Raw genomic sequence first — 23,537 nt, 5'->3', positions numbered from 1 at the left:
GTTCCGTAATACATCATCCCGCAACTAACTCATTAGTCACATTGCTTGCAAGGCTTATTATGATGTGCATTACCGAGAGGGCCCAAAGATACTTCTCCGATACTCAGAGTGAAAAATCCTATTCTCGATCTATGACAACCCAACAAACACCTTCGGAGATACCTGTAGAGCATCTTTATAATCGCCCAGTTACGTTGTGACGTTTAATAGCACACAAGGTATTCCTCCGGTATCTGGGAGTTCCACAATCTCATAGTCAAAGGAATATGTATATGACATGAATAAAGAAATAGCAATAAAACTTAACGATCATTATGCTAAGCTAACAGATGGGTCTTGTCCATCACATCATTCTCATAATAATGTGATCCCGTTTATCAAATGACAACACATGTTTATGGTTAGGAAACTTAACCATCTTTGATTAACGAGCTAGTCCAGTAGAGGCTTACTAGGGACACTGTGTTTTGTCTATGTATCCACACATGTATCAAGTTTCCAGTTAATACAATTCTAGCATGAATAATAAAAATTTATCATGATATAAGAAAATATAAATAATAATTTTATTATTGCCTCTAGGGCATATTTCCTTCAGTCTCCCACTTGCACTAGTGTAAATAATCTAGTTCACATCATCATGTGATTTAATACCAATAGTTCACATCTTTATGTGATTAGTTCACATCGCCATGTGACTAACACCCAAAGGGTTTACTAGAGTCAATAATCTAGTTCACATCGCTATGTGATTAACACCCAAAGAGTACTAAGGTGTGATCATGTTTTGCTTGTGAGAGAAGTTTAGTCAACGGGTCTGCCACATTTAGAGCCGGATGTATCTTGCAAATTTTCTATGTCTACAATGCTCTGCATGGAGCTACTCTAGCTAATTGCTCCCACTTTCAATATGTGTCCAGATTGAGACTCAGAGTCATCTGGATCGTTGTCAAAGCTTGCATCGACGTAACTCTTTACGACGAACTCCTTATTACCTTCATAACCGAGAAATATTTCCTTAGTCCTCTTAGGTAACTAAGGATAACTTTGACCGCTGTCCAGTGATCCGCTCCTGGATCACTATCGTACCCCCATGCCAAAATCATGGCGAGGTACACAATAGGTCTGGTACACAACATAGCATACTTTATAGAACCTATGGCTGAGGCATAGGGAATGCCTTTCATTCTCTTTCTATTTTCTGTCGTGGTCGGGTTTTGAGTCTTACTCAACTTTACACCTTGCAATACAGGCAAGAACTCCTTCTTTGACTGTTCCATTTTGAACTACTTCAAAATCTTGTCAAGATATGTACTCATTTAAAAATCTTATCAAGCATCTTCATCTATCTCTATAGATCTTGATGCCCAATATGTAAGCAGCTTTACCGAGGTCTTTGTTTGTCAAACTCCTTTCAAACAATCCTTTATGCTTTCCAGAAAATTCTATATCATTTCCGATCAACAATATGTCATTCACATATACTTATCAGAAAGGCTAGTGCTCCCACTCACTTTCTTGTAAATACCGGCTTCACCGCAAGTTTGTATAAAACTATATGCTTTGATCAACTCATCAAAGCATATATTCCAACTCCGAGATGCTTGCACCAGTCCATAGATGGATCGCTGGAGCTTGCACATTTTGTTAGCACCCTTAGGATTGACAAAACCTTCTGGTTGTATCATATACAACTCTTCTTTAATATATCCATTAAGGAATGTAGTTTTGATATCCATTTGCCAGATTTCATAAAATGTGGCAATTGCTAAAATGATTCGGACAGACTTAAGCATCGATACGAGTCAGAAAAACTCATCGTAGTCAACACCTTGAACTTGTCGAAAAACCTTTTGCGACAATTCGAGCTTTGTAGATAGTAACACTACCATCAGCGTTCATCTTCCTCTTGAAGATCCATTTATTCTCAATGGCTTGCCGGTCATCGGGTAAGTCCACCAAAGTCCACACTTTGTTCTTATATATGGATCCTATCTCAGATTTCATGGCCTCAAGCCATTTTTTCAGAATCTGGGCTCATTGTCACTTCCTCATAGTTCATAGGTTCATCATGCTATAGTAACATGACTTCCAGGACAGGATTACTGTACCACTCTGGTGCGGAACGTGCTCTGGTTGACCTACGAGGTTTGGTAGTAATTTGATCTGAAGTTTCATGATCATTATCATTAGCTTCCTCTCTAGTTGGTCTAGGCATCACGGGATCGGTTTTCTGTGATGAGCTACTTTCCAATTCGAGAGAAGGTACAATTACCACATCAAGTTCTACTTTCCTCCCGCTCACTTCTTTCGAGAGAAACTCCTTCTCTAGAAAGGATCCATTCTTAGCAACAAAGATCTTGCCTTTGGATCTGTGATAGAAGGTGTACCCAATAGTTTCTTTTGGGTATCCTATGAAGACGCACTTCTCCGATTTGGGTTCGAGCTTATCAGGCTGAAGCTTTTTCACATAAGCATCGCAACCCCAAAATTTAAGAAACGACAGCTTAGGTTTCTTGCCAAACCATAGTTCATACGGTGTCGACTCAACGGATTTAGATGGTGCCCTATTTAACATGAATGCAGCTGTCTCTAATGCATCACCCCAAAACAATAGTGGTAAATCGGTAAGAGACATCATAGATCGCACGATATCTAATAAAGTACGGTTACGACATTCGAACACACCATTACTGTCGTGGTTTTGTCACGGCAGATGTCCTAGTGTGTGGACTTAGTCGTGAGGCCAACACATCTATGTGGTAGCTTGAGAGGGGTTGATCGGAATCGAGAGAGGCAACACAAGACAAGGGTTTACACAGCTTCGGGCCCCAGGAAACATCATCCGGTAATAACCCTACATGCTGTTTGTGGCTAGGTCTCATTATCATCATGAGGGAGTCGCCGGATAAACCGGCTTTTTTTGTCTAGCCCTAGAGATTGTTTCTTCTTGCTTGTCCCTCTTTGGGGAGCCCTGCCCCTCCTTATATATGTTGAAGGGGCGGGTTACATGACTAGTCCTAGTAGGATTAGGATTACTCTATTACAAGTGGAGTCCTAGCCTTGCTTTCTTTATAAGGGAATATTCCTTATGCCTTTGCTTGTAAACCGGCCCACCATAGTATGAACCGGCCTTCTGGGCCTTTGGGCCTTGTCATCCGTCTGTCCCGCCTGCCGGGTTACCAGTGAGTCGCCAAGTCCAGCCGGGTTATACTTCGTGCCGGGATACGCCGTGGGGTATATCCCCGACATTAGCCCCCAGTTTAATTTGGATTTATCCATGTTAAACTGATCTGCAACATAAACACAAGAACAAGTTTGGCGGGTTGTGCTCCGGTTTAAATATTCTTATAAACCGGCAGTTGATCATCCTTAAGTCCTTGTCATTTCTTCCTTCTGAATAATCCGAGTCAATAGACCAGCTTCATAATCAATTTTCTTGCAGAAGATATTTTGTAAATAAACAATCCATTTGAATCGGCCTTCAATGCTCTGACTTGACAAGAATATTTGTCTTCAAATATTCAACTGATATTCAGCCGGCTTGAAAATGTAGAACTTGCCGGGCTATGACTTCCAAAATCGCCGGGTTATAAAAACTGATAATTCCAGGTCATGATTGTTGCCAACGCCGGTTCATGATTGTTGCCAACGCCGGTTCATGATTATTGATGACGTCGGGTTATGATTGTTGCAGACACCGGGTCATAATGATAGGTGACTCCGGGTCAATCTGGTTTGCTCGAAACTGAGAATTTGAAAACATTTCTCCCTTATATCCGTGTTACCTGTAGCCCCCAAGTCTTGAGCAGAGCAAAGTGATGACTTAAGACTTCCTTCAATATAAATAACCACTTTGAAGAAATCCGTGTTTATTCATCTCAGTCACTAGTAAAAACTGAAGATTCCATATATATAGCCCCCAAGTGCCTGGTTGTCATGCTTGCAATAGCCTGGGACTTGTAATTGCCTTATACTCATAAAAACTTCAACCAGTGTAGTCCCCAAGGTCCGGGTCATTATGCAATAATGAGCAGGGACTTGATATATACTTCATTGAAAATAACATTATATTATGTAACCCCCACCATGGGGCTCGAACCCACGTCCATAAGGTTAAGAGCTTTGTGCTTTACCAACTGAGCAATGAACCCTTCAATATAATGGATTTAACTTGTGTACCTCAAATTTTTAACAGGAGCAATTGGTAGCCCCCAAGGGCCGGCTCATTATAATGTGATGAGTCGGGTCTTCAATAAAGTGAGCAAAAAATGACTTTGCATTAGCCCCCAAGTGCCATGGTGCATGCTGGCAGTGACATGGGACTTGCATATTGATGTAATCTCAATTTGAATAATGTATCCCCCAAGTGCCGGGTCGTAAGCCTGCAGCGACTCGGGACTATTTCCTCCATTGTATAATAAATCATATCCATTGATAAAATAATAGCCATTGCGCTGAAGCGACTTTGAAAACCTCAATCATAATATTGGTTATTGATAACCGTAATAAAATCCAACCATGTTGGCTATTAAATATTTGAATAATATAACCTGGTTTGAAAACCGGTTCCTGCAGTATAAACCAGTATATCAATGCAGATATGATGTATGCTATGATGATGCAATGATGATGCAATGATGATGCAATGTATGATGCAATATATGATGATGTATGTGTATGATAACAGAATACTTCAATGAAACTAGCATGATAGCCACTGGAGTATCCTCGCTTTCTGTAAGCCGACTCTCACATGACCCAATCGATGTTTTAACCTGGATAAGTTCAGGGTCTTGTTTAAAGATTGACTTATCGAGAGTACACGAGGTCGGAGTAGCATCATGCAAACAGGCAGGTTTAACCAAGTTTCAATGAAGGCGGCTTAGTAGCCTGGGTTCATCCTCGCTATCTTTAAGCCGTGCCCTCACATGACAAACCGGCATTTTAACTTAACGAGTTCAGGGTCTTGTTTTAAAGATTGACTGTTAAGAGTTCGCCGGGCCAATCAGGATTACCTGATGAAGAAGCAGCTGGCATACAGGCAGGATGACCCAGAAGGGTTATGTCCTCTTTGGTGAATACACCTATGTTTGAACAAGAAAACCCAGTCAAAAGGGTAGTAACGTTATGTTCTCTTTGGTGAATACACCTATGTTTGAACAGGAAGCCCCCAAGTGACATATTCGGTCAAGAGGGTAGTAACGCTATGTTCTCTTTGGTGAATACACCTATGTTTGAACAGAAAGCCCCCAAGTAACCATAATAAGCTAAGCCCATAAGGCAGGATACCCATGTTTGAACCGCACATCATGGTAGCAAGTTCTCTTTGGCAACCTTTAACTTTTTGCAAGAGATAAATTCTTCTTGAACCGAGATTTTGAACCGGATATTGAGAGCTTCAAAGCTTTGTGGGAGACATCTTTCCCTTGAACCGGATTTTAAACCGGAAACTTCATTTTCAGCCGGAAATTTCCTGACGACCTTTAAACTCGAACTTGCGAGAGATTAATTCTTTTTGAACCGGAAATTCTTAAACCGGATTTGAGAGCTTCAGAGCTTTGTGGGAGAACAGATTTCCCTTGAACCAGATTTTAAACCGGCATTCTTCATTTTGAACCGGAAATTTTCTGACGGCCTTCAAATTTTCATCAATATGGTTAGTAGCCTCCGGGACCGGGATATCTTTCCCTCCAACGTCCTGGGGTTCTTGACTTCACTGAAAACCGGCAACATTTGCTAAGTCATATCATTGTAGCCCCCGAGTCTCAACGTGACTCAAGGAGTTGGCTTGAGATTCTCCATATTTGATCGTGATATAAACCGGCATAAGTTGTATATCATTGGTGTTGATAGCACGATGTGAATCCACAGAAGGTTGAGGTGACTGCGGTGGGTTATAAATGATCCCGTATGAGCCGTGTCAGCAACTCGGCCAATGGTTCCTTCCAACTGGCTATTTGAAGTTAACCAAACTGTAGTGGCGGCGACTTGTGCGCCTGCCCATTGGGCCACCTAGTGCAGACGGCGGTTGATAGTATATGATAATTTGCCTCCAATTTGTTGAAAGAAAACCGGGCTACCCAAGGAGTGACTTGCTCATACTCAATAAACAGCTCATGCAGACATGTGCGGCCCGGTGTGTTGATGTAGACCAGACCGCAAGGGCGGTAGAGTAAGCACTTCCGTTGAGAAGGGCAGCACGGATAAATGTAGTGCAAAATGACGATGCGATGCACTCCATATCCGTGATATAACTCCACTTCGGTGGTGAATAATTGTCCTGATGTATTTGGATGACAGATGATCTCACCATATCTGCCTATGAACATGGAACAATTTGCCCTGGCATTTCCCTGGGACGTCGAACCAGTCATATATGCTGGTGGTGAGACGCAGGGGCTGCAGTGGCTCAGAACAGACCCACCGAGTCATAAGCTTTTTTTTCAGCAGCCAGTTGATGAGGCCCCAGGCGAGTCAACAACGGAGGCGGGTTAAGCGGGGGCGACTCGGCGCACAGCGACTCATCAGGCGAACAAGGCCAGGGATTCCGGCGGAGGAGTAGAAATGGCGGTTTAATAGTGTCAGCAACAGCAGGGGAGTAGCGACTCGAGCGTGACCGGCGGGCAAGCCGGCGACTCAAAAACGGTTGCTAAGCAAAGCCAGCTTGAGGTAGAGTGAAGCGGGCCACAGCTACGGCGGAAGTGGGTTGAGGAGACCCGACGGCTGTCGACGATTGAATCGGCCCCGACGGAGGGAGCGGCAACTTGCAGGTGCGGCGGAGCCCTTGGCAACTCACGGCAGGTAGTGGAGCATGGCGATGGCGGCCGCGGCGACTAGCTGCAGAGGCGAGGAGACCCGACGGCTGTCGACGATTGAATCGGCCCCGACGGAGGGAGCGGCAACTTGCAGGTGAGGCGGAGCCCTTGGCAACTCACGGCAGTAGTTGGGCAGCCGGGTCACGGCGGCTGCGAGTCTACTTCAACCCGCGGGGACTCATCGTTGACCCAGGACTCTTTTAGAGAACCATCAACATTATTCAGCATTCTGGTAGCGCAGCAGCAAGCCTGCGAGACGAGCCACGAGAAGGCGGGTCAATGAAGCAGCGGCTCTCGACGGCGTGGCAGAGTCAACAGCTCGACGCGGGGCGGAAAACCGGGATGGTTCGTGGCAACGGCCAGCTGCCGGAGTTACTTGGGGAAAAGCCCAGCAGGGCGGCTCAGGATGAAATATGACGGGGGGCACCTGCCAGGGTGGTGACCCCTCAGCGGCGGTTTTAAACAGAGTTCTGCAGAGGAACGGGGACCCGGCAGCTCAGGCCGCAGCCACGGGCAGGGTTGGCAGGTTGCGGTGCAGAGGAACGGCGAGGCCCACGGCCAGCATAGCGGCTCTCTAATGCGGTTTAGCGGCGCCGGCGTGTCATGGCGACGGTGGCGAGCGGTCGAGGTACTCGGCGGTTTAACAGAGGATGAGCCCGCAGCGGGCGTGAGGTGGCGGGCGTTATGGATGCGAAGACGCGGCAGACATGGTTGGCGAGGCGCAGAAGCGCTTGATCCGGAGGCTGAGATGGAAGCATGCAACAACAGCTCAGAGCAGATTCGGGCGGGTTGAAGTAGATCCGGCGCAACGGTTTAGAGCTGGACCAGCGGAGGACCAGCATGACGGGTCAGAGCAGCGGTGACAGCTTGGTAGCATCCAGCGGTTCAACACGAGGCGAAGGGGCGCGGCTATGGATGCCTCAAGGCCGGTTAAGTAGAAGCAGATTGCGGCGGCGGTGGTGAAACCGGAGCGGAGGCACGCAGGCGTAGCCTCGTGCAGCAGTGAACCGGACCGGGTCAGATGCAGGGGGAGACGGAGCCGGCAAGGGCGCTCGTGGCAGAGCCAGCGGCGCGACGGAGGAGGTGAGGCGGGACACAGCCGCGGCGGTGCGGGGCGCAGGTGAGTTGGCGAGGACGGGCGGTTCAGCAGAGGAGCAACGCGAGGCCATGGCAACTTGCAGATGCGAACTGGCGACAGCGAAGGCGCGGCGGTTCAACATGGCGAGTCACATGAAAGACCAAGCCTGTGGACCATCCGTGTCCGGGTCGTGTTTATTGAATCCGTATATTAACCAAGGTTTGCAGGGCTTACGCTGATAGCCTGCCTCTGATCCGATTTCTTTGGCCTTCATGTACTAATCCCACATAGTAGCATTTCCTTCTTTTAATCCTTAGTTTCGTCTCACGGCGGCGGCCACTCAGCGGATCAGAAAAAATAACCGCAACTTGATATGTAGACGGGCCGGTAGCTTTTGGCGGATTGATTGCATAGGACACCAAGTTGAAGCTCACCTCCACCACGATGACCCGGAAGACTGATTTTTGCGGCAACCGCCTAAAAGCAATCGGACCTAGCTGTCGAATCCGTAGCAAATTCACCAATGACAGTGGAAACGCTCCTGTCGATCTCGGCGACTTGCGGAAAACAAACAATGTCGCAGCCTTACTTTTCTTGAATTTTAAATACCAGACTATGAATCTGGACCGATGAACTCAAAACTGATGTAAATCCTTCCAAACCGGTTCTTCTTCATCCAGAAAATTGTGAACTTCACGACTTGTGAAAGAGATCCCTCCAAGAACTCAACACCACCGTGCGCAGGCCCCACGGTGGGCGCCAACTGTCGTGGTTTTGTCACGGCAGATGTCCTAGTGTGTGGACTTAGTCGTGAGGCCAACGCATCTATGTGGTAGCTTGAGAGGGGTTGATCGGAATCGAGAGACGCAACACAAGACAAGGGTTTAGACAGCTTCGGGCCCCGGGAAACATCATCCGGTAATAACCCTACATGCTGTTTGTGGCTAGGTCTCATTATCATCATGAGGGAGTCACCGGATAAACCGGCTTTTTGTGTCTAGCCCTAGAGATTGTTTCTTCTTGCTTGCCCCTCTTTGGGGAGCCCTGCCCCTCCTTATATATGTTGAAGGGGCGGGTTACATGACTAGTCCTAGTAGGATTAGGATTACTCTATTACAAGTGGAGTCCTAGCCTTGCTTCCTTTATATGGGAATATTCCTTATGCCTTTCCTTGTAAACCGGCCCACCATAGTATGAACCGGCCTTCTGGGCCTTTGGGCCTTGTCATCCGCCTGTCCCGCCCGCCGGGTTACCAGTGAGTCGCCATGTCCGGCCGGGTTATACTTCATGCCGGGTTACGCCGCGGGGTATATCCCCAATTATGTTGTGGTGTTCCAGGTGGCGTGAGTTGTGAAACTATTCCACATTATTTTAAATGAAGGCCAAACTCGTAACTCAAATATTCGCCTCCGCGATCAAATCGTAGAAACTTTATTTTCTTGTTACGATGATTCTCCCCTTCACTCTGAAATTATTTGAACTTTTCAAATGTTTCAAACTTGTGTTTCATCAAGTAGATATACCCATATATGCTCAAATCATATGTGAAGATCATAAAATAACAATACCCACCGCGAGCCTCAACACTCATCGGACCGCATACATCGGTATGTATTATTTCCAATAAGTCAGTGGCTCGCTCCATTGTTTCGGAGAACGGAGTTTTAGTCATCTTGCCCATGAGGCATGGTTTGGGAGCATCAAATGATTCATAATCAAGTGATTCCAAAAGTCCATCCGCATGGAGTTTCTTCAGGCGCTTTACACCAATATGATAAACGGCAGTGCCACAAATATGTTGCACTATCATTATCAACTTTGCATCTTTTTTGGCATCAATATTATGAATATGTGTATCACCACGATCGAGATTCAAAAAACCATTCACATTGGGTGTATGACCATAGAAGGTTTTATTCATATAAACAGAACAACAATTTTTCTCTGACTTAAATGAATAACCGTATTGCAATAAACATGATCTAATCATATTAATGCTCAACGCAAACACCAAATAACATTTATTTAGGTTCAATTCTAATCTTGAAGGTAGAGGGAGTGTGTGATGGTGATCGTATCAACCTTGGAATTACTTCCAACACACATCGTCACCTCGTCCTTAACTAGTCTTTGTTTATTTTGCAACTCCTGTTTTGAGTAACTACTCTTAGCAACTGAACCAGTATCAAATACTGAGGGGTTGCCATAAACACAAGTAAAGTACACATCAATAACATGTATATCAAATATACCTTTGTTCACTTTGCCATCCTTCTTATCCGCCACGTTTTTTGGGGCAGTTCCGCTTCCAGTGACCATTTTGCTTTGCAGTAGAAGCACTCGGTTTCAGGTTTGGGTCTAGCTTTGGGCTTCTTTACGGGAGTGGCAACTTGCTTGCCATTCTTCTTAAAGTTCCCTTTCTTTCCCTTGCCCTTTTTCTTGAAACTAGTGTTCTTGTTTAACCATCAACACTTGATACTATTTCTCGATTTCTACCTTCGCCGATTTCAGCATCGCGAAGAGCTTGGGAATCGTTTTCGTTATCCGTTGCATATTATAGTTCATCACGAAGTTCTAGTAACTTGGTGATAGTGACTAGCGAATTCTGTCAATCACTATCTTATCTGGAAGATTAACTCCCACTTGATTCAAATGATTGTAGTACCCAGACATTCTGAGCACATGCTCACTAGCTGAGCTATTCTCCTCCATCTTGTAGGCAAAGTACTTGTTAGAGGTCTCATACCTCTTAACACGGGCATGAGTCTGAAATATCATTTTCAGCTCTTGGAACATCTCATATGCTCCATGGCGTTCAAAACATTTTTGAAGTCCCGGTTCTAAGCCGTAAAGCATGGTGCACTAAACTATCAAGTAGTCATCATACTGAGCTTGTCAAACGTTCATAATGTCTGCATCTGCTCCTGCAATAGGTCTGTCACCTAGCGGTGCATCAAGGACATAATTCTTCTGTGTAGCAATGAGGATAATCCTCAGATCACGGACCCAGTCTTCATCATTGCTACTATCATCTTTCAACTTAGTTTTCTCTAGGAACATATCAAAAATAAAACAGGGGAGCTATACGCGAGCTATTGATCTACAACATAGATATGCAAATACTATCAGGACTAAGTTCATGATAAATAAAGTTCAATTAATCATATTACTTAAGAACTCCCACTTAGATAGACATCCCTCAAGTCATCTAAATGATTACGTGATCCAAATCAACTAAACCATGTCCCATCATCACGTGGGATGGGGTAGTCTTCAATGGTGAACATCTCTATGTTGATTGATACGTCTCCAACGTATCTATAATTTTTGATTGTTCCATGCTATATTATATTCTGTTTTGGACATTATTGGGCTTTATTATACACTTTTATATTATTTTTGGGACTAACCTATTAACCGGAGGCCCAGCCCAGAATTGCTGTTTTTTTTGCCTATTTCAGAGTTTTGCAGAAAAAGAATATCAAACGGAGTCCAAATGGAATGAAACCTTCGGGAACGTGATTTTCGGAACGAACGTGATCCAGAGGACTTGGACCCTACATCAATACATCAAACAGGAAGGCACGAGGTAGGGGGCGCGCCTACCCCCCTGGGCGCGCCCTCCACCCTCGTGGGCCCCATGTTGCTCCACCGACGTACTTCTTCCTCCTATATATACCTACGTACCCCCAAACTACCAGATACGGAGCCAAAAACCTAATTCCACCGCTGCAACCTTCTGTACCCGTGAGATCCTATCTTGGGGCCTTTTCCGGAGCTCCGCCGGAGGGGGCATCGATCACGGACGGCTTCTACATCAACACCATAGCCTCTCCGATGATGTGTGAGTAGTTTACCTCAGACCTTCGGGTCCATAGTTATTAACTAGATGGCTTCTTCTCTCTTTTTGGATCTCAATACAATGTTCTCCCCCTCTCTTGTAGAGATCTATTTGATGTAATCTTCTTTTGCGGTGTGTTTGTTGAGACCGATGAATTGTGGGTTTATGATCAAGTTTATCTATGAACAATATTTGAATCTTCTCTGAATTCTTTTATGTATGATTGGTTATCTTTGCAAGTCTCTTCGAATTATCAGTTTGGTTTGGCCTACTAGATTGATCTTTCTTGCAATGGGAGAAGTGCTTAGCTTTGGGTTCAATCTTGCGGTGTCCTTTCCCAATGACAGTAGGGGCAGCAAGGCACGTATTGTATTGTTGCCATCGAGGATAACAAGATGGGGTTTATATCATATTGCATGAGTTTATCCCTCTACATCATGTCATCTTGCTTAAAGCGTTACTCTGTTCTTATGAACTTAATACTCTAGATGCATGCTGGATAGCGGTCGATGTGTGGAGTAATAGTAGTAGATGCAGGCAGGAGTCGGTCTACTTGTCTCGGACGTGATGCCTATATACATGATCATACCTAGATATTCTCATAACTATGCTCAATTCTGTCAGTTGCTCAATAGTAATTTGTTCACCCACCGTAATACTTATGCTCTCGAGAGAAGCCACTAGTGAAACCTATGGCCCCGGGGTCTATTTTCCATCATATTAATCTTCCAACACTTAGTTATTTTTATTGCCCTTTTATTTTACTTTGCATCTTTATCATAAAAATACCAAAAATATTATCTTATCATATCTACCAGATCTCACTCTCGTAAGTGACCGTGAAGGGATTGACAACCCCTTTATTGTGTTGGTTGCGAGGATTTATTTGTTTTTGTAGGTGCGAGGGACTCGTGCGTGGCCTCCTACTAGATTGATACCCTGGTTCTCACAAACTGAGGGAAATACTTACGCTACTTTACTGCATCACCCTTTCCTCTTCAAGGGAAAACCAACGCAGTGCTCAAGAGGTAGCATTGATCATATCTACTATATGATTCATGTTCGACCTTTCGGTCTCCAGTGTTCCGAGGCCATGTCTGTACATGCTAGGCTCGTCAAGTTTAACCCGATTATTCCGCATGTGCAGAACTGTCTTGCACCCGTTATATGTGAACGTATAGCTTATCACACCCGATCATCACGTGGTGTCTCAGCATGACGAACTGTTGCAACGGTGCATACTCAGGGAGAACACTTATACCTTGAAGTTTTAGTAAGGGATCATCTTATAATGCTACCGCTGTACTAAGCAAAATAAGTTGCATAAAAAGATAAACATCACATGCAATCAAAATATGTGACATGATATGGCCATCATCATCTTGAGCCTTTGATCTCCATCTCCAAAGCACCGTCATGATCTCCATCATCACTGGCTTGACACCTTGATCTCTATCGTAGCGTCATGGTCGTCTCGCCAACTCTTTCTTCTACAACTATCGCTAACGCATAGTGATAAAGTAAAGCAATTACATGGCATTTGCATTTCATACAATAAAGCGACAACCATAAGGCTCCTGCCAGTTGCCGATAACTTTTACAAAACAGGATCATCTCATACAATAACGTAAATCACATCATGTCTTGAACATATCACATCACAACATGCCCTGCAAAAACAAGTTAGACGTCCTCTACTTTGTTGTTGCAAGTTTTACGTGGCTACTACAGGCTTCTAGTAAGAACCGTTTCTTACCTACGCATCAAAACCACAATGGTGATTTATCAAGTTTGTTGTTTTAACCTTCAACAACGACCGGCTGCAGTCAAATCGATTCAACTAAAGTTGGAGAAACAGACACGCGCCAGCCACCTTTATGCAAAACAAGTTGCATGTCTGTCAGTGGAACCGGTCTCATGAACGTGGTCATGTAAGGTTGGTCTGGGCCGCTTCAGCCAACAATACCACCAAATCAAAATAATACATTGGTGGTAAGCAGTATGACGATCACCGCCCACAACTATTTGTGCTCTACTCGTGCATATCATCAACGCATAGACCTGGCTCGGATGCCACTGTTGGGGAATGTAGCATGCAATTTCAAAAATTTCATATGCTCACGCAAGATCTATCTAGGAGATGCATAGCAACGAGAGGGGGAGAGTGTGTCCACAAACCCTCGTAGACCGATAGCGGAAGCGTTTGACAATGCGGTTGATGTAGTCGAACTTCTTCTCGTTCCGACCGATCAAGCACCGAACATACGGCACCTCCGAGTTCTGCACACGTTCAGCTCGATGACGTCCCTCGAACTCTTGATCCAGCAATGTGTCGAGGGAGAGTTTTGTTAGCACGATGGCGTGGTGACGGTGATGGTGAAGTGATCCGCGCAGGGCTTCGCCTAAGCACTACGACAATATGACCGGAGGCATAAACTTTGGAGGGGGGCGCCACACACGGCTAGGAATCAATGTTGTGTGTTCTAGCGGTGCTCCCCCCCTCATATATATAGGTCAGAGGGAAGGAGAGGCAGCCAAGGGGGCGCCCCAAGTAGGAGGAATCCTAATTGGGCGCCTCCCAATTCGGCCTCCCACCCTTCCATATTCATGCAGAGGGGAAAGGAAGGAGGAGGGAGGAGAGAAGGAAGGGGGAGGCCGAATCCCACCCCTTCCTTTCCCTCTTCTCATCTTTAATTCCCAGTTATTTTGGCCTACATGGGGCGCACCAGCCCCCTAGGGGCTGTTCTGTCCCTTCTTGGCCCATTAGGCCCATTTAGTTGCCGGGGGAAGCCTGGAACCACTTTCGATGACCCGATATGTACCATGTACCCCCAGAACACTTCCGGTGTCCGAATATCACCGTCCTATATATGAATCTTTACCTCTCGACCATTTCAAGACTCCTCGTCTTGTCTGTGATCTCATCCGGGACTCCGAACAACATTCGGTCACCAAATCACATAACTCATATAATACAAAATAGTCATCGAACGTTAAGCGTGCGGACCCTACGGGTTCGAGAACTATGTAGACATGACCGAGACACCTCTCTGTCAATAACAAACAGCGGAACCTGGATCCTCATATTGGTTCCCACATATTCTACGAAGATCTTTATCGGTCGTACAGTAATGACAACATACGTTATTCCCTTTGTCATCGGTATGCTACTTGCCCGAGATTCAATCGTCGGTATCTTCATACCTAGTTCAATCTCGTTACTGGCAAGTCCCTTTACTCGTTCTTTAATACATCGTCCCGCAACTAACTCATTAGTCACATTGCTTGCAAGGCTTATTATGAGGTGCATTACCGAGAGTGCCCAAAGATACCTCTCCGATACTCGGAGTGACAAATCCTAATCTCGATCTATGCCAACCCAATAAACACCTTCGAAGATACCTCTAGAGCATCTTTATAATCACCCAGTTACGTTGTGACATTTGATAGCACAAAAGGTATTCCTCCGGTGTCCGGGAGTTGCATAATCTCATAGTCAAAGGAATGTATATGACATGAAGAAAGCAATAGCCATAAAACTTAACGATCATTATGCTAAGTTAACGGATGGGTCTTGTCCATCACATCATTCTCCTAATGATGTGATCCCGTTTATCAAATGACAACACATGTCTATGGTTAGGAAACTTAACCATCTTTGATTAATGAGCTAGTCTAGTAGAGGCTTACTAGGGACACTGTGTTTTGTCTATGTATCCACACATGTATCAAGTTTCCGGTTAATACAATTCTAGCATGAATAATAAACGTTTATCATGATATATTGTGGCCATATTTCCTCTAGGGCATATTTCCTTCATCAGCTTGTTTGGAGTTGTGCAGAATAGGTAGCCTGACATAGCTTTTCCATGTCCAGATTTCCAGCTGCCGGAATTCTCCCTCTTTGTGTGTACCTTGCAAATTATGAGAGAAAAGGCATTAGAATTACTCCAAAAAGCATTATTATGCATAAAAACATCATAAATAACAGTAGGAAAACATGATGCAAAATGAACGTATCAACTCCCCAAGCTTAGACCTCGCTTGTCCTCAAGCGAAAAATCGAAATCGAAAAACATGTCCACATGCTTAGAGAGAGAGGTGTCGATAAAAACAAAATACGGACATAGAAGCATCATGTAGATTATTATAACGGCAACAAAATTAAACATAAGACTTTTATCATAGACTTCTCATGAATAAGTAACAGTTCATCACACGATCGAAGTATAAAGCATAAACTCTATTAGAAACCAACAAACTATGTTCTCAATCAACTTGCAACTACAATTCATCATCTTTTCAGGAAGGGTCACATATCGGAGCCTTTAGGCAAGTCCACATACTGAACCATCGTATAGTCTTCTATGATTGCTAACACTCACCTCATACACATGAGCAAAACGTTGCAACCGGACACATAGAAAGATGGGGGCTTATAGTTTCGCCTCCCAACGTATTCACCTCAAGGGTGATGTCAACAATAATAACTTATGGCACCCATATTCAACTAGACATATGTGCCTAGATCTATCCTCACCACATGATGCTTGCCAAAGGAGAAAAAATAAAAAAGGAATAGAGAGAAAACTTTGACTCTTTGCATAAAAGTAAATACATAAAAGTAAAAGATAGGCCCTTCGCAGAGGGAAGCAGTGGTTGCCATGCGCTTATTTGTTTGTATGCTCAACCCCTTAGTGCAAAATAACGTCACGTTGCATTGCCCCTTGTGATAGCGACCTTTATTATGCAGTCTGTCGCTTTTATTATTCACCATCACAAGTTCGTGCAACGCTCAATTTTCTCTTACACTAAATTATCTCACACATTTAGAAGCAATTTTTATTTCCTTTTTGCACTGATGACAAATTACTTGAGGGATCTTGCTCAATCCCTAGGTAGGTATGGTGGACTCTTGAAAATAAGATTTGGGTTTAAGGGTTTTTGGATGCACAAGTAGTATCTCTACTTAGTGCGGAATTTTGGCTAGCAAAGATAGGGGCAAGCACCACATGTTGAAGGATCTATGACAATATAACTTCTATGTGAATATGAACAAACATAAATCATTACGTTGTCTTCCTTGTCCAATGTCAACAATTTTGGCATATAATATTTGGATGGGGGCCCACAATCAAAAAACATTTCTAGGATAGTGTATTTATATGTGAATCTTCTCTTCCCTTATTAGTTCTTTCATGAGTTGCATCATTGACCAATACTATGTTTGTCAATCTCTAATAAAATTTTCTACTTATACTTTTCCTTATGTGGTGCCATCACCTACCATAAGATTAGCATATGATATTTTTCTTTTATTTCCTTTCCTTTTATTTATATCCTTTCTTTTTATTGCAACATGAAAGCAAAGGAAGCAAAAACTCAAACAAAACTTTATTATATATCTTGCACACGATTACAAGGATAGATCACTAGGCAAGCTTTTGAAAAGAAAGGATCAAACTAAACTTTTATTCATCTAAAGCAAAAGATCGAGGAGGAGGACGACCTGCCTCGGCCCCGTGGGCCCCATGCCGTTCGGCCCAGCGCCAGCTCCCTCAGGCCCAACCCGACCTCCCCGCCAACCTGGGCCAAGCCCACTCTGGTGAGAATCCCATCCCACTCCTTGTTGCTCTATCCGATGCCCTGTGCGTTGCATAGTTATCCGATGCTCAGTTTTCAGTCCAGCATTTCGGCTAAGTCCCTGGATTCCAGCATCATATTAGCATGTTTGAGTGGCTGTAACTTAGTGCATATTGGTCCGATCATGATGTTCCTTATATGGAAGTGCTCATATCTGAATGCTCTACATTATGGCTGCATTTGTATGCATGTTACGGTTGATCTTTGTTGCAGAAGTGCTAAATGATATAATCTGCTGAAAACTGTTGTAACATACATATTTGTCTTTTTCATAGCATTTTGTGTGATTTCTTTTGAGCATCATGTCAACATGTTTTAGGAGCATAATCATGCCATCTTTACATTGGTGCAATCAATGTATTTTGATATACTCTGTGGTGACTATCACAAGCTTGCAAAGTGGGGTACTTGCTGTTTCTGATTTCAGACACTTAAGAGTTTTCTGCTAAGTATGAATCTGCTACATTATGTAGTCATGTTAACTTGATTCTACAAGTGAATCCATGCATAATCTGCAGATGCTAAGTAAGGATGTTTTGCAGATCGTATTATGCTCGATCCATACATGCCATTCTTTGCAATTACGGCCTGCTATAGCTTGTCATTACCATGCTCTAAAATTGCTAAATAATGTTTCTGTCAGCTTGTTAACAGTAAGTTCATTTTTGCCATGTGAATAGCTAGTGTTATATGCATCCTATGACCATTTTCTTGACATGAGTAGTTGCACAAACATGTCTTCTTGCTGCTGGTTTTATTTTCATGCCATGATATGTTGTGTGTTGAGTTTAACAAGCTTGCAAACATGCCTACTTAATGCTGTGAATCTGTTATCATTTGCAATCTTTCCATGATGTTTTAAACCTGTTCCAATGGTTTTTAGCAGTAGCTCAATGATCATGATTTGTAGTGCATTACATGTACATGCTTGAAATGCTCTTTGATGCCATGAAATGTTCCTGTACCATATAATTTTGTTGTATCAAAGTATGCATCATGAATCTGTTTTCAGCGTTTCTCTGTTTTTCACTGTCTGAGAATCTGTTATGACTTTCTTAATTGTCTTGATGAATGACATTGATCTAGAGGTTATATGGAGATACTTAGTAATCATGTTTTTTCATGTATAACCTGTACTTTAATGCCATGCTTTTGGTTGCTATGATCTTGCACCATAGCATCATTGTTTCATGCCTCCAACATGTCAACATGTTATTTCTGCTCACATGTATGCCCTGTTTTTCACTAAGTCATAATATGTGTTATAAAGTAGCTTGTTGCATTGATCATGTTGGATTTATCTTGATGCCTATGAACCTGAACCTTGATGCTAATTGAAGTATGTAATCTGTACTGGAAGTGCATATGAAGTTTATGCCTATATGTTTCCTGTACCATGCTTTTCCTTGTTGCGAAGTGCCTAGTTGCTGTTTGGGACAGTTTGCAGTCGGACCTGAGTTTTGGCCTTTTAACGGCCCATGCTCTTCATGGTCCAATACCAGCCCAGTTTCTCTTTCGGCCTGCTAAAGGCCCACAACACAGTTGGGCCATTTACAGTATGACCTAACTTTCGGCCTCTTAGTGGCCCATGCTCTTCATGGTCCAGTACGAGCCCGCTGTCTCTTTCGGCCTGCTAAAGGCCCACAGTATAGTTGGGCCATATGTAACCCGACCTTAGTATCAGCCTGTTAACGGCCCGTGAAATCAAATGGGCCCACCTGTTGCCCGCTTCGATGTCGGCCTGTTAACGACCTCGGAGGTAAGAGGGTCGACCATTAACTTTCAGCCTAGTAACGGACCATTAACTTAATGGGCCCACTAAAGTTCGTACATGTCTTTAGGCCCAATTAGATAATTTGAGCCCATTACGACGAGCAATTATGCACAGGACCAAAACCGATCAAGCAAAGGCAGAGCATACAGGGAAAAACGTTGCACATCCAGCATATATTACAGGAAATTACATCCACTAGGCAATCAAAGATTGATGCCAGTGCAAATAAATGAACAGAACCTAACGATCAGCAACGTCACAATCTGCAACCTCAGCGCGGATGACGCCCATAAGCATGTGGGCAAGTTCTTGCTGCTTTGCTACACTGTCTCTGAAAACATTGATCTGTTTTTGTTGCGCACGAATGTACAGCTCTGATTCCTCCACCATTTCCATCATTGCTTCAGCCATTAATTGGTTCACAAAGATACATTTTTTCCATTGCATTCGAGACAAAGGAAACTAAACAAATTCAGATGGCGATTTTGGCAGGCTTGTATTCTTGATAGTGGAGAGTGTCTCGACCACTGCATCATAACATAAATTAGGAGGGGAACCGAACAGATTAATTAAGAGTTATTGACATATTACCTGGCCTAGATTTATTGGAAAGAAACAATGGGGTTGCCTTGCTGTTTTCAGAGTTTGTCTTCTTATCTTGAGTAGCCTGCACCAAATTAACACACTAGCATTGCTATCATTGGCCAGGTCAGATAATAGGAAAGCAACATTGACACAACGAACGTTTGGGCAACCAGACCACACCAGCCTACACCAAATTAACACAATATGGCATAGCTATCATCAGCCACGTAAGGTAATACGAAAGCAACATTGACACAACGTATGAATGGGCAACCAGAGTAGCACTACAATTCAGTAATGTGCATGATATGAGATAGTACACTCATGAAGCTCAGTATGCAAAACTACCAGGCAGTTTTCCTTACAAAAATCAACATTGTCGCCTTTAACATTTTGCTACAACTAATTTTAGATCAGATAAAGGTTGGATTCACGCTGATTAACAAAATACATGCTGATGTAAAATATAGTGACACTACAGGAATCAGGCACTTTGCCGTCTGCCATGGCTGACGGTAAAGGCCTTTGCCGTCCGCCAGCAGACGGCATCAGGTCCGGCTGAATAGGCTATGGCGAAGGGCTCTTTGCCGTCTGCTGGCGGACGGAAAAGATGAAACGCTCTTTGCCGTCCGCCAGCGGACGGCAGAGAGCCTGGACGGCACAAGTGCCAGGTTAGGTCCGTTAGGGGGTTAACGGCGTGCTTTGCCATCCGTGGGCAGATGGCAAAGACCATTGCACCTTTGCCGTCTGCCAGCGGACGGCAAAGTAGCTAAATAGGCCAGCCCACGTGTCATGCTATGCTGTCCGCTGGCAGATGGCAAAGGTGCAATGCTCTTTGCCGTCTGCCAGCAGACGGCAAAGTAACCAAATAGGCCAGCCAGTGCCCCAGGTTGCACAGGTAACTGCCACGTGGCAGCTTTGCCGTCTGCCAGCAGACGACAAAGAGCCTGTATAGGCCCTGTTTTTTTTCTGTTTTTTCTTATATTCATTAAATTTCAACACACAAGTTTCAACACACAAATTTCACAGCAGACATATGACATATCCAACACACAAGTTTCATCATACATACATAACCAACACATAGTTCCATCCATACATAACCAACACATAGTTTCATCACATTGTTCATCCAACGCCTATCCATCCATCCATATAACAAGTTCCACATTATTCATCGATACAAAAGAAAAGCAGAAAGGGGACACTCCATCCATGCAAGCTTCCGTGAAGTAAATGAAATCTACAAAATGGGAAACAAGAGAGTTAGAAGAAGAAAACTAGAAGAAGAAGAAGAAGAAGAAGAAGAAAATGAAGAAGAAGAAGTAAGCATACTTAGTTAAAATGGAGCTAACCTAGCTAATTATGCCTTTTTTGAGTGAACTAAGCATGTTGTGCCATTTTTGATATAAAGCAGCTAAGTATAGGTCATTATTGAGCTAACCTAGGTGACTAAGCATATTAGAGTTAACTTAGGTCATTTTGGAGAAGAAGAAGAAGAAGAAGAGAAGAAGAAGAAGACTAGAAGAAGAAGAAGACAAGAAGAAGAAGAAGAAGAAGGTTTTTACCCTTTTCCTTCTCATTCTTCTTCTTCTTTTATTCTTTCTTTTTCTTCTCTTTATTCCTCTATTCTTTCGTTTTCTCCTCTTCCTTGTTTTTCTTCTTATTATTCCTTATTTGTGTCATTTTAGAGCTTACATAGGTAATTATGACATTTTTGGCTAACTAAGCTTATTATGTCAATTTGGAGGAAATTAAGGTAAGTATAGGTCATTTTTGTGCTAACATAAGTAATTATGCCATTTTTGAGCTAATGTAGGTAAAATGGATTATTTTGGAGCTAACCTATCTAAAATGGATCATATTGAAGCTAACATAGGTAAAATGGATCATATTGGAGCTAACCTAGGTAAACTTGGTCATTTTGGAGCTAACCTAGGTAAAATGGATCATATTGGAGCAAACCTAGGTAAAATGGGTCATTTTGGAGCTAACTTAACTAATTATGCCATTTTTTAGTTAACTAAGCATATTATGCCATTTTTGACATAAGTAAGCTAAGTATAGGTCTTTATTTAGCTAACCTAGGTAACTAAGCATATTAGAGCTAATTTAGTTAAGTATAGATCATTTTGGAGCTAAGTAAGCTAATTATGTCATTTTGTACGAAGATTAGCTAAGTCTAGGTCATTATGGTAACCATTTTGGAGGAAATAAAGGTAAGTCTAGGTCTTTATGCATTTGGTAGGAAAAACACTAGAGAAACCTTACCGTCATCACGGAGGTGAAGGACCGGTCGAGTTTACGCCAGTGTTAGACGGAGAAGGATCGGTCGGGGTCGGGGTTGCGCCAGTGCGAGACGGAGAAGGATCGGTCGATGCTTATCGGGAGGCATGCTGCACCAAAGATCATTTGCAATGTCTCGTTAGCATGATGCAACTAAAATGTGAATACTAGTAACTAATGACCATTCAAATGAAACTCACCATGTCCGCCATACCAATCTGAGGCATCGGCGGAGGGGTCTGACCGTTTTTCTCGCACACGGACTGCACATTTTGTTTTCACGAGTTAGTCATATTAGTTAGTAATGAAACGAACATTACATGCATGATTTGGCTAATAAGCAGGAGAAACTTACCACGAGGAGCTCGTATAGGGCCCGGTGAGACGCGTCGTTCCGGTTCCTCTCCTCCTCCAGCATCCTAGTCGTCCTCTGCTCCAGTATTTATCTGAGAACTCCAGATGCCACCCCAGGTAGTTTTGTCAAAATATTGTGGGACTTTACCTGCAGTACCATGAGTGCCATCCATCCACCCCAGTACGAGTTGCTCAAATCGAGGATCACCCCATCCACCTCGAAATATTGGGCTGTAGTGCACATCCCTCCCGCAAACCCAAACCAAGACCCAATGGAAGTCTCCTTCGTGGGGAAATCTATGCCGACTCCGCATATGGCCATAGAAGCTGCTGCGTACGAAGCGCTTGCTCGCCTTCGATTCGCGGTGCCCTATGCCAGCAAACGAGGGTATTATTACTTCCCGAGTCATGTAGCACCCGGAGAAGTAGCATCTTTCCCCAGTGGACGAATTGAGAGAGACCCGGTACTGGCCAACCTTGCCCAGTATGTTATCGCTCAAGAGCGTTTGACTCAGCGGGTAATGGGTTATCTCCATAGCCTCGCTGATTTAAATCCTCAGCTCGCTATTGGCAGACCACTGAGGCCCGACCAGGATAGACGCATTCACCGACTAGTCAACCCGCTTCCCCCGATAGAAGAGGAGTGTGCCCCAATACCAGAGACGTTTTCTCAGGACGCTGTCTATTTACCGTTTTCATTGTAGACATCACTGCTATGTTCATTGTCCCAGCATTTATTTATGCGTTGCAGCTTATGCGTCGTACCCTAAGTTTGTGCTATGAGTAAACTATTTGGTTTCAGCTAATAGGAGTATTTTTTTCAAAACAGCCCTTAGCAAATCTCGAGGACGAGATTTTTCTTAACGGGGGTAGTGTTGTAACACCCCAAAAATTTAACCATATTTTGTTTATTAAAATTTTGCCAAGAAATTAATTTTTTATTTTCTGGATTTATCTTTTGATTTTAGAACCTCTCTTTTCTTTGATATTGTGAAGTTTTTACCCCAAGTGAAAACCTTCCAAAAATATTATTGGACTTGTATACCCTCTCAAGAAAACATTTCTTTTATCAGTGGGTTTATTTGCATAATTGTTTTTCCTGAGCTTTATTCTTCTAAAAATGATTTTTCATAAGTTATGGAGCCTCTTTTGCACTGT

Source organism: Aegilops tauschii, chromosome 4, assembly GCF_002575655.3.
Source record: "Aegilops tauschii subsp. strangulata cultivar AL8/78 chromosome 4, Aet v6.0, whole genome shotgun sequence".
Taxonomy (NCBI): Eukaryota; Viridiplantae; Streptophyta; class Magnoliopsida; order Poales; family Poaceae; genus Aegilops; species Aegilops tauschii.
Note: the sequence above shows the minus strand (reverse complement) of the source record.